The sequence below is a fragment of the Podarcis gaigeae genome (assembly GCF_964106915.1).
Source record: "Podarcis gaigeae genome assembly, chromosome: 9".
Lineage (NCBI taxonomy): Eukaryota > Metazoa > Chordata > Lepidosauria > Squamata > Lacertidae > Podarcis > Podarcis gaigeae.
This window is the reverse complement of record NC_139685.1, coordinates 54,747,644-54,760,833: the sequence shown is the minus strand read 5'-3', so window position 1 is coordinate 54,760,833 and position 13,190 is coordinate 54,747,644. Positions and strand designations below refer to the sequence as shown.

General features: G+C 42.7%; 1 long non-coding RNA gene across 3 annotated transcripts in view; it reads left to right on the top strand.

The window, feature by feature from the left end:
- The window catches only part of LOC310852924, a 47,483-nt gene extending 41,487 nt beyond the window's left edge, over positions 1-5,996 (top strand). For 2 of the 3 annotated variants that reach the window (XR_014568442.1, XR_014568443.1), the window contains 3 exons: positions 965-1,014; positions 4,229-4,304; positions 5,857-5,996. This is a non-coding gene — a long non-coding RNA (uncharacterized lncRNA). The remainder of the gene's footprint in view (positions 1-964; positions 1,015-4,228; positions 4,305-5,856) is intronic. The other variant, XR_014568444.1, reaches the window with a different exon arrangement.
- The last annotated feature ends 7,194 nt before the right edge of the window (positions 5,997-13,190 follow it).

Here is a 13,190-nt window from a genome sequence, read left to right as displayed (position 1 = left end):
GCCTCTAACTATGGAATAGACATTCCCCACTATTTTAGCTTAAAGGGACACGGGTGGCGCTGTAGTCTAAACCACAGAGCCTAGGGCTTGCCAATCAGAAGGTTGGCAGTTCGAATCCCTGTGACGGGGTGAGCTCCTGTTGTTCAGTCCCAGCTCCTGCCAACCTAGCAGTTCAAAAGCACCTCAAAGTGCAAGTAGATAAATAAGTACCACTCCAGCAGGAAGGTAAACAGCATTTCCGTGTGCTGCTCTGGTTCGCCAGAAGCAGCTTAGTCATGCTGACCACACAGAAGCTGTCTGTGGATAAACACCGCCTCTCTCGGCCTACAGAGCGAGATGAGCACGCAACCCCAGAGTCATCCGCAACTGGACCTAACAGTCAGGGGTACCTTTATCTTTACCATTTACTATTTTAGCACTGGGTTCAGATCCAGATAATAAATGCAAGGCTGTATACTTCTGTTTCTATTGTGTTGTTATATTTGTGACTTTGTTGTTTGATGTTAATAACAGTAAGTACTCTCACTCTAGAAAGGAAGGTCAGTAATTATTATGCTAGCAGATAATAAATAAAGCTGTAAGCCTAACCATGCCTACTCAGAAGTAAATCTCATTGAACTCTGACGTTTTAAGTGAAGGTAGGACCGTAGTCTTTCCATCTCTAGCTAATACTTCCAAAACAATACACATGTGTTGGTTTTATCAATTTAAACAAATCTAGGAGGAACAAAATGAGGAAAATGCAATTATAAGTTATTGTATAAACGTGCACTATTTAATCTTAGAGTATGACTGGAAAATTGTATTTAAAATGGTAATGTCATTTGTTCTCTTGCTGCCTGTATGAAAAGCCTTTGCTCATTCAAGTGGGCTTGCCATGCTTTCATGGGGGGTGGGGGAGAGAGAAAGGGAAGAAAGCAAATAGTTTAGAAGTCATATGTCTCATATCCAGTACTACTTTCAGACCCAGAAAGGGGACGGCGTTTAATCTCAGCACCCTCAACATATTTCCAGGTAGGCTTCAGATACCACGTCGGATGGGCTTCCATTTCTATCACTCCCTTAATGATGAATGAAATTCTCCATCTAAACAAATAAGCACTTCAGAGACTTCCCCTTGACAGGGCTGTTAATCCTAAGAGTCTGTCTTATCGCTGTACAATTCAAGGGTTGAAGATGTACAGTATCCCCGCACCGCCTGGCTCTTACACAGCTATGCATAAATGCTGACACATATAACAAGCAAACTTCTGTTCGGGTGGGTGCTTCTGTTCCACTGCTTGTATAGGCACAAACACTTTTTATCAGTCTCACAGAGCTGTGGCCCTCTTCATAATTTGGCCTTGTGGTTTAGACCAATTAGACCTCCTCAAGTATTTTGTTGACTGGTTTTCCTTCAGATAAACTATCTGATTGGCTTTAGTGGAATACATTCCCCCCCAACCTCTTTGAAGGATTGGCGCTATCCCCTAGAGGTCCCATGCAGGGATGGAGGGTGAAATTCATTCACATTTTCATGTGAGCTTACTGAATTCACACTTCCTGAACCAAACCACAGCTAGCCTTCAATATCTGAAGCAAAAATGTACATGCCTCCAAGTTTTGCAATGCAGTTATCCACCCAAAGAACATCGGTCCAGTATATCTGAAGGAGCGTCTCCTCCCCCATCGTTCTGCCCGGACACTGAGGTCCAGCTCCGAGAGCCTTCTGGCGGTTCCCTCACTGCGAGAGGCCAAGTTACAGGGAACCAGGCAGAGGGCCTTCTCGGTAGTGGCACCCGCCCTGTGGAATGCCCTCCCATCAGATGTCAAAGCGATAAACAACTACCTGACATTCAGAAGACATCTGAAGGCAGCCCTGTTCAGGGAAGTTTTTAATATGTGACATTTTAGTGTATTTTTCATCTCTGTTGGAAGCCGCCCAGAGTGGCTGGGGAAACCCAGCCAGATGGGCGGGGTACAAATAATAAATTATTATTATTATTATTATTATTATTATTATTATTATTATCTAGGAAATGTAAATGTGAGTGGACAATGCATACAGATGTGCATACTTTAGTGAAAATAATGTACAAAAAAAAAGAATTCTACTACAGGAAACTTGCTTGCAAAAATCCAGTGAAGCTGAATGTTGCAAAATTAGAATATTCAGGACAAATAAAAGATTGCTTCAAACCCCAGAGGCTGTGGCACAACCCAATTTAGGGCCTTTCCCCCAGTCCAAATTAGCAAATAAGTACAACACTGGAAGCAGAAGCAGAACCTTTTACCTCCAATAATGTTCTTCTACCCTCGTTGTCATCTACAGCAAAACTAACCCCATCATTTGCCACTGTCTTTATGTCGGATTAGTACTCAATGCTGTAAGTACTCAATGGAACTAGCAAGAATGCAGCACTCCAAATTATGTTGTCTAAGGTGGGGTGGCCCAAACTATACATTGTATAGTTTGACAAGGCAGCCTGTCAGATGACTCCTGTGCCAAACTTCTGATGAAAATCACAGAGCACTACCAAATATTGGGGAACAAAAGGGCATATTTTCTGTTGTTGTTTTTCATCCCACGTCTATGGAGGGCATATGCAATATGAGCTACTGTTTGAAAAGCAGAACATCATGTGTTCCCAGTTTATAAATTATAAAATATTCAAAAGCACAAGCTCACTCCTAGGAATTGGTTACACTCCATGGTATCAGGAGCTGTTTTGTACTCTTTTATCTCTTCTGTGGGGTGCCCCCTCCTCCTTCTCCTATCCAGGCTGCTTTTAACAGCATTACTGCAAAGAAAATAGATATTTGCATGCCCCGAGATCTGGAAAGATTTGGAAGAAAATAACATTGCCCCCCCAAAAAGAATAAATAAGGAATGTGATTTGGATTGATCCATTCATTACTTTCAATCTTGTTCATCATCAAGATGCTTATCACAGATCACTAGCCTTATTAAGGTGTCTTTGCTATTATACTATAGTCACTTTTATTCCAGGCTATCAAAGCTTTTCTCAAATGTTGATTAAGCCTGTCAATAACAACAGCAACAACAGCAACCTTCTTTGGCACTGGTGGAGATATAGAAATGAATGTGGTGGCTTAGTTCAGGGACAGCCAAGAGGTGACTGCATCCTTCTTTGGTTGCCAGTTTGTCTGCCCCATATCCCTCACCCTCTCTTTCCTTACCCTTTGTTACACCATGGAAGGAGCAGCTTCCTACCTGGCAGGCATCCTCCCCAGCAAGAAATACAAGCTGATCTATCCTATCCCACCAGAAGGAGTGTCTGCCAGGTGAAAAGCAATGAATGGCCACCAACTTGGATGGCTTTGAATGAGGATTAGGCAGATACATAGACAACAAGACTATCAATTGCCACTATATCCTAACTTACTGGATCCTAACTTGCTCATTCCTGCAGAACTTGGGTTCAGATTGCTCCCAAAGTGAGAAGCAGTGCCTTATATATATGTGCTGCTCTTAGACCAGCCTGCCTGCCCCCAAGCCTAGAGAAGTAGTTCTGAATGATCTGAAGTAGCATGCAAAGTACTGCTGCTTCTTTGACAAGCAGTCATTCTTCATGCTGGGGAATGGGATACAGCATTTTTCAATACAATACTCCCATTTCCTATCAGAAGAGATATTCTGCAGTCCGCTCTGTTCTTCAGCCTGGGGAGGGCCCACTGTGTTCAGCCAAGCTGTTTCATGGAGGAATTATGCCATTGCCCAGAGTTCTAGTTTGCCTAAATAGGCTGAAGAAGTCGGCTTCGTTCCAGACTTCTGTATAGTGCTTTCTTCCACCATTGTCAACACCAGTGAAGGGCACTGCTTCCAACATTGAGGCAGATGTGTTTCGGTACAAAAACAGCACCTACAATCTAAAGTATTTTGTTTGCAATGTCGTATCTCAGCTGACTTTATAGCCCCTTATCACCTCGTTAAGCAAAGAGCTGAGTATTTGCTATATCCACAAAGCAGAATTTTCAAATCCATTGATCAAAATGAACCGCAAATGTTTCTGAAAGGGCTTTATGCCAATACAAATCTACTTTGCTTAGAGTCGTTACCTTGCACTTTCCCAGCCCATGCATTTTTCTCAATTGCTCTTCTTTAGTCTATATGCATCTGTTGACTGGGATATTTATCTAAAGGGCACACAATACCATCTTGGGCAGCACTATCATATGTGATGTAACCACTGCACACAGAGACTGATCTTTATGTTTCCCTACGCAGGTTATCTTAGAAGCAGCATCATTTGTTGAATTGCAGCCTGAACTTTGCAATAATTAACGATCTTATTATTTCAGAGGTTAGACTTTTCTGTATTTGAATGTGTTGACCTTTTGTATGGAACTGATCAGGGTAAAATGTAACCCGTGTTAACAACTATTGTATAATCGTACTGTGCTGGGCTGAAAAGCATAGCTTTAATTGAACTCTATCCTAAATCAAACGGGACGCGGGTGGTGCTGTGGGTTAAACCACAGAGCCTAGGACTTGCCAATTAGAAGGTCAGCGGTTTGAATCCCTGTGACGGGGTGAGCTCCCGTTGCTCAGTCCCTGCTCCTGCTAACCTAGCATCAAAGTGCAAGTAGATAAATAGGTACCGCTCTGGTGGGAAGGTAAACGGCATTTCCGTGCGCTGCTCTGGTTCGCCAGAAGCGGCTTAGTCATGCTGGCCACATGACCCGGAAGCTGTATGCCGGCTCCCTCGGCCAGTAAAGCAAGATGAGCGCCGCAACCCCAGAGTCGGCCACAACTGGACCTAATGGTCAGGGGTCCCTTTACCTTTACCTAAATCAATCTTTTAAAAAAAGTGAATGGGAGACAGCATAAGAACATAAGAAGAGCCTGTTGGATCAGGCCCATCAAGTCCAGCATTCTGTCTCACAGTGGCCAACCAGATGCCTGTGGAAAACCACCAAGCAGGGCCTGAGGACAAGCACACTCTCCCCTCCTGTGGCTTCCAGAAACTCCAAGCATGAAGGCCAAGCATGACCATCACAGCTAGCACCCATGGATAGCCATATCATCCATGAATTTGCCCAGTCCTCTTTTCAAACCCTTCAAGTTGGTGGCCATCACTGCCTCCTGTGGGACTAAGTTCCAAAGTTTGACTATGTGCTGTGTGAAGAAGTACTTTCTTTTGTAAGTCCTGCATCTTCCAACATTCAGCTTCAATGGATGTTCATGAGTTAGTGTCTGCTGGTCAAAATGTCCCGAGGGCAGGGCTTTTTTCAGCTGGAACTTACTGGAACTCAGTTCTGGCACCTCTCAAATGGATGCCATTGCCATTCAAAAAGAACAAGGGAGGTGTGTTCTGGCACCTCTTTTTCTAGAAGAACTTGAATATATTTCCCTATTGCCAGCAGACACAAGTCCCTGGTGCAGAAAGAACCTTCCCATCTCACTTGAGAGACAAATGGACAAGTCCCTCCTTTCAACATGATGAAGAATGGTTGCCAGTTGGTGAGGATAAACTGCCTTGGACCACTGAGTCATCTAGTTCAGTGTTGTTTGCAGTGCACTAACTGGCAGTTGTTTTCTAGGATTTCAGACAAGGGCTATTCCCAGCTCTAGCTGGAGATGCTAGGGATCAACCATGAGGCCACTTGCGTGCAAAGCATGGAAGAAAAGTCACTGCACTCCATTGGTTATACATCTCCATCACATCTGTAGCTGCTTTCGAGAATCAAAATGGTAGCTCTGGTTCTCATTGTACGTGGTCAGTGCTGCAGCACCAGCATAGACTGGAGCTGTAGGCCCATTACAAAGAATCCCAAGCTGAAATACCCAAGAAAACAAAGTGACACCATTTGAAATAAATTAACTTTTCCACCATCTGTATCCATTTCTGCCAGATCCACTGGGGACACAAGCCTGTATCTGCATTGATTGGATGAATTTCAAAGACCTTTTACCTGCTCTCTGTTTGTGCTGCTTCTCATATCTTTATGACATGAAATGAACTACTTGGCGCCACATTGCTGTTATCCATTAACCGTTCCTGTTTTCCTAATCATCTCAGACTCCATCTTTCTCTGTCCTATCTGTTATTGTCTTCTGAAGAGGGATGCAATGTTCCTTTAGCCGGGTCTGGTTTGCATGACATGATTTGTGTATCTGCCTACCAGAGTTTCTTCTGTGGAGCCCTGTATATTATCTTCTTTCCCCATTCTCTACCCCACCCCCGGCTTCTCCATAACCAGGCGAAGAGGGTCATACATCTGTAAAATGACAGCAGTTATGAAAAATGGGGGCTTGGTACACATGGCTCTCATCACACAGAGACTCATCTTCCACACCACAGACAATACTTGTTTCCTTGAGAGGCAGACTGCAGTTAAAAACAGACAAAACACCTAATAAATTGCTTGGCCCATCAATTTAGCAATTTAGCAACTCATCAAAAACAATGCTGGAGATCAACAGGCAAATCAGAATTGTAGGGAGGTTCCCCCTGCTCCCTAGAAGGTGAGACATAGAAAATATGTAATTTGCCATCTCTTTTTTCTGTGATGCTCAGTATTTAAAGGGGACAGTAAGTTTCCATATAATCAAAGGGAAACCATGCAAAGGCTCTTCCTAGGACTGAAAGGTCTAAAAGGAACTTCCTACCTTAACTGTGTTCACACCATAAAGCATATGTGTTTCCCCAAAATAATTGGAACTGTAGTTTGTTAAGGACACTGGGAACTGCAGTTCTGTGATGGAAAACTACAGTTCCCAACGTTCTTTAAATATATGGTATGTACACAGCCATACTATCACACATAACCCAGCCCATCAACAGGACTTGGATTTGTTCATTTCCCCACCCTTTCTCCAAGGTGCTTTCAGTTCTTACGACCTTCCCATTTTCATCTCACAACAACCCTGAGAGGTAGATTAGACTGAAAGAGAAAAACTGCCCCAAGTTCAGTGTGCAATTTGAACTGAACTGAGGGAAAATTTGAACCAAGGGCCTGATACAGTGGTACCTCAGGTTACATACACTTCAGGTTATAGACGCTTCAGGTTACAGACTCTGCTAACCCAGAAATAGTACCTTGGGTTAAGAACTTTGCTTCAGGATGAGAACGGCAGCAGCAGGAGGCCCCATTAGCTAAAGTGATGCTTTAGGTTAAGAACAGTTTCAGGTTAAGGACGGACCTCAAGAACGAATTAAGTTCTTAACCCAAGGTACCACTGTACTACACTCTTACCCAGAGGTGTAGCCAGTGCTCAAGACTGATGGGAGTTGTAGTCAATGTTATCTGAACGGTACTATGTTGGCCACACTGTGATAACTACTTCAACACTCTGGCTTTATAGTCTCACACTGGAAGGTAAAGTGGGGAGCTGACATTTTTCATTGTTTAGAAGCTTGTGTTAACTTCCCTCCCCATCCCATTCCTCAGACTCCAGTTCTGATAGATGGATCCTCCTCAGCCTAAAGGAAATTACAATTAAATTCTATTTAATTGATATTTTAATCATTTTAAGGATAATTACAAATGATGAATTCTCAATAAACTGCAATCTAATCTCACACTAAGGAATGGGGTGGGTGGGGTATTAGGGATGCTGGAGGATTTCATTTGAAATGGAAATGAGAGCAGAAAGTCCTGCATTTCAAATGTTCATCAGAGGTCATGAATGGAAATCATACAAGCAAATACCATCAGTATTGGCAGTATTGCATAACTGCCAAATATATGCAAAAAAGGATTTAATTTACTGTATTATTTTTGATGTTTGACTTACACTGAAATGCATTGAAATTAATCGTGCAATTAATTTCATAAGTTTTGCACAAAGTAGATAATAAGAGCAACAACATAGGTTTTAGCAGAAGCGGAACTGCAGCAGAATGGAAACAGCAGAGAGTGAGACAAACCCAGGACTGGATGTGCCTTGCTAAACAGATCTAGTAATATAGGGTCAATAATAAATGTGAATATACAGAAGTGGAGACAAAAAAACCCTCTTACATGCTTAAATGTATAACGGTGAAGGACTTGGAGAATCAGGCACAAGTGCACCACAGTGTGTTTTGACATGGAAGTGAAGGCAAGGGATGGGATGCAAGCAGCTGAGAGATGCAGTCTTTGCAAATGAGATCTCCTCTCTTCCATCTTAGCTTTGCTAGTCTTAACCACAAACCAGGTTTCATAAAACCAGAAACGCTTGGAGCAAAACAAATTAGATATGATACAGGCAGCCATATAGCCGTATTTGTTCACACACCTGCCCTGGTCACATCTTTAGAAATGACATGATAGGTTCTATTTTTTATGACCAAAATATGTCAGTTGGTGAGGGAAGTGTAATTCTTCCCCAACTTTCTTCCCCATCTTTCATCAATTATTTTCTCACCAGCTCAGCTCACTTCTAAAATCAGGCTAGGCGAACAGTGAATGTATAATTGTAAATAGCTCTAATATATTTTTTCTAGAAATAGAAGAATATAAATATTTTTATAAATAAATAAATATGGTTTCAAAAGGGTCAGCTGAAAATCCTGCCCTTCAGTATATTCAGAATGGACATGTACACATACCCAGGTTTGGTTTTCAAATGTTTTGAACAGATCCTGTCACCTTTCACATTGCACTTCTTCAGAGATTTATGCATTGCTATTGAGTGACCTCCTGTGGCAGAAGCTTGGATATACTTCAGAGGCAACAGCATTATTCATTTTTCTCCAAATATGCAGAGGTATTTTCTGGGAAATAGGGCTCAACATGGAAAACTGGGATTCTGCAAACAAATCAGAGTGCAGATGAAACAAATTCATGTCCTTGCTGCCATATTCACTTCATATCTTCTCAGCACATTGAACTGTGCTATCTCACCTTATTATAGCAAGAATCAACAGTTTACAAATTTTGTCCTCGTGAAAATTTGCCAGCATTTTACTGTAGTGTGAAATTTGCAATTTTGCCTAATAAGCACAAAGTAAAGCAATTTCTCCTAATAATATGGATTTTTAATGCACACATTTTTGTACACATTGCTCTGCTAGAGAAATGCATATCAAAATCTGTAGAAGTGTGAATTCTGATGGATGGCTGTTTCAGTTCTCATATTGTTCCAGAAAATTTGAATTGGGTAAGTTTAGATTTCAGTGTGAACTGAATTCAATTTCTCCCCCAACCCTGCTCCTGAGTAAACATCTATGGGGCCTGGTCTGTTCATTCCATTACCTTCAGTAGTTTTCAATCAATGCCCAGGATACAGACCTTTATACTGGAAAATTTATTTTAAAGCACCTAAGATGTGAAATGACACATTTTTGGCTTCTGAATTCATAATATATTTGAGCTGACCCCTCCCCCCATCCCATCAACCACACTTTTAGAAGCAAAGAATTGTACTCGCTGTTCACACTTAACAGTGTGCATATGGTACCAACTATATTCTTCCCACTATCTTTAATAATTCTAATTGTGTGTTAATGAAACTGATTTTAAACTTCCCATGTTATACACACCAATAAACAGATACTATTTTAGGCTCCAATCCTTACCCTACTTTCCTGGGAATAAGACCCATTGAATTGAGTAGGACACAGTATTACAGCCTAATTTCATATTCATAATGGTTGGTTCTCTTCCCTAATGACATTCTAGATTATTATTTTTTAGAAGAAGTGTTTATTTTGACTCTGAGGCTGTGCCCACATTAGCAGCTTAAAACATTTCTAGTTCTTTTTCTCATTGTGGATAGAAGTTTGGGAAATAATAGGATAGATATAAAAAGGTAAAAGGACCCCTGACCATTAGGTCCAGTTGTGACCCACTCTGGGGTGCAGCGCTCATCTCGCTTTACTGGCCGAGGGAGTGGGCGTACAGTTTCCAGGTCATGTGGCCAGCATGACTAAGCCACTTCTGGCAAACCAGAGAAGTGCACGGAAACGCCGTTTACCTTCCCACCGGAGAGGTACCTATTTATGTACTTGTACTTTGATGTGCTTTCGAACTGCTAGGTGGGCAGGAGCAGGGACCGACCAACGGGAGCTCACCCCGTTGTGGGGATTCGAACTGCCGACCTTCTGATCGGCAAGTCGTAGGCTCTGTGGTTTAACCCACAGCGCCACCCACGTGTGCACACCGCTTCCCAAACCAGCAGTGGCAGCATGCTTCAGGCACAGTAAACAGGCTTGTTGCTCTTTCAAGAAACAATCTAAGATGGTTGGCCATTTACTTAAAACTGAGTGATGAACAGGAAAACTTGGGGATAGCTGATCCTGCAATATCTTCCAAAAGGAGGCAACTCAGGGGGGCGAAGGCCGTGCTTTCCTTGCACGCGTGCTGAAAGAAAACTTCATATGAGATGTTAGCACATAAAAACTTGAAAAAGAGGATCATAAAATATTCATTCAAGTCTCCAGCTTTAATGACAACTTGGTTCCTGCATTTCTCAAACTGACTCTTTCACAGATGTTCATTGAAAAGAATTCCATAGCCATATAAATTATGGTGGATTAAATTGCTCGTTTTAGGGCTTGACAAAGTGATTCCAGGAGCATGCCCTGGTATGCACAACTACAAAAAAGTGGGGCATGACGCTTCTAGGGAGGAGAGAACAACTTCCTGTCTTTCAGAAAGAGACTTTGTCATATAAAAGTTATGCCTACCGCCTAAGCACCCAAACCAGCTGCATCCCATGTGCTGTTAAGGCTCAAGGCTCTTATTTCTCCTGCTCAATTATTGTGACTATAAATTGCAATGGGCCACCTGTGCAATGCACTCATGCAGAATAGTCCCAGAGGAAGCATTAAGACATCAAGCCTCATAAAGCACCAATCCTTAAATGTAAAAACTGACACTTTCTTCTTACTTCAGGCTGCCTGTCTCTCTCTGTAGATGGAGCAGGGCATCGTTCTAGACGCTTTTGGTCTTCTTCCAATAGCAAAACACCCTTTTGACTTTGAGTGGCTCTCCAATCCAGCTACCCCACATTGTTTGACAGCTTGTTTATTTAAGTCAGGGATGGACAACTTGTAGCCCTCCAGATGTTGTTGAACTACAATGCTCATCAGTCTCAGCCAGCATGGACAGTGGTCAGGAATGAAGGGTCCAACAACATCCGGACAGCGGCAGCTTAGCCACCCCAATTTAACGATACAGGCTGCTCAGTGCTGTTTTTTCTAGAAAAAGAGGTACCTGAGCTCACCATGAACTTCTTCCTTGTTCTCTTTGAATGGCAATGGTGCCCACCTGAGAGGTGCTGGAACTCAGCTACAGTGAGCTCCAGCTGAAAAAAGCCCTGAGGTGAAAGGATGTCTGCCAGGTACGAAGTGGCTCCTTCCATAATGCAAGAAAGGGTAAGGAAATAAAATAGTGAGGAAGTTGGGGAGGGCAGACAACTTGGCGACAAAAGAAGGCTGTTGACCATAAAACAGACAGGATTAATACAGCAAGATGACTAGGCAACTTTTTCACATTTCTTAGTGTCACCAGAAAAGGTTACCCAGTCAGATTGTTCCTTATCAGTCTCATATGGTTGAAATTTGTTACAAAGAAGAAAATATGATAAGAGACCATCAAAGAAGACTAGCACATTTGCTATGTATGGACACTGGCAGAGGAAGAGGAGTGCGGGGGGAGCGCACCGCCCCTGGCAGTGCGATCCCGGTAGGGTCCACCATGGCTGCCCCCCGCTCTGGGCGCCACGTCCCTGCAGGTGGTGTGCCCCACCTCCAGGAGGCACACCACACCCCCAGGACACACGCCAGCCCTGCCCCTGCCCCTGCCTGTTTTCCACCCCACAGTGCCAGAGCATGAAGCTCCGCCACTGTGTACGGATACCACCTTTTGTCTCCAAAGTTCAGAGTGGCTTACATAGGATTCACAGGCAGTGTCCCATCTTGGCACTGTCTAGGATCAATTCTGCTTAGTTTTTGGAATCATTTGTCTATTCCTTTGTTGCTGTAAGATAGGCAAGAAATAGTTAGAAGGAAAGATCCAAATGTGTGCGTGTTTCTGGTTTTGTTTTGTTTTTTATACCAACTTGTGTTTCTGCTACTGCTTATCCTCTTAGGAGGGTCACAGCAAGACATTCCCATGGCTTGTTCTTGTTCTTTGGAGAAACAATCATCTCAGGCTACAAAACGCGCAGTAGTTGAAGTCTGCCCCAGAAATCTGTCATTGCATGATGATTAGGACTTGCTCATGAAGAGTTGGATTCTGCTACTGTACCCTTGAGAAGCTGCCCTGCTTCTTTGCAATTCTCACTTCTGCAATTCCTTCCTGGAGGGAGGGCATGTGTTATTGAGAACTGAGAGACACACTGATCCTTCTTGGTACCCTCAAGTGTTGTTCTTGAAGAAGAAGAAGAAGAAGACTCCCATACCAATGATGGTCTTCTTGAATAGAAACAAATGGGACTCCCAGTGACATCTGCAGAGATCATCACTGTTGGCTTGTAAAACTAAAGCCGTAAACCCATATGCTGGATTTCTAACCTAAGCACATTTCCCAACCCTGGATTCATTCTCCTCTCACTCTTCTGCCCCTCCACCCACTGCCCAAATTCATCCTGACATTTTTCACTAGCACAATATTCACCACTGAGGAAATATATAAAGGCCCTCTTGATCGTTTGCCTCCCAGCCTTTCCCAGCTGATACTATTCTTGTTGCCAAAGCATTTTATTTATTTATTTATTTATTGCACTCCCTTAGATTGAAATCTAAGACGGCTCTGAATACAGCTACATGCTACATTTCTTCCTTTCCTCTCTTTGCGGTATAATTAGACCCAATGACCTTCTATTCCCAGATGCTACAAAGTTGCCAAATTGCCGCCAGCACTTCATTATGATTATAGATTGATCTTGTGGGACTCTGATATCTTTCTTACTATCCCCTTCCTTCCTTTCCACCTTCCTTGGGTTCTTATTTAGAAGAAACATACAACTTTCTGTAAAATACTAGAAAATCGCACTGTTCTCTGCAGGAAGATCTATTTCCATCTAAAAACTGTTTGTTTCAAGCTAATAGTTTTATCACCCTGGAGGGAAAACTGTACAAGTGCAAATTCCTTTGTGAAATTTGTGTGTTTCTATTTTCCTTTTCATGAAGTGCTACACTGGGAAATAAGAATGAGCACCCGGAATTTAACAACATAGGCACAACACCGTTTGCTTGTTCTCTTCTTGGTGAGGGATGGAGGGTTAGAAGCAATTAGCCCCTCCTTTGGTGGGGAAC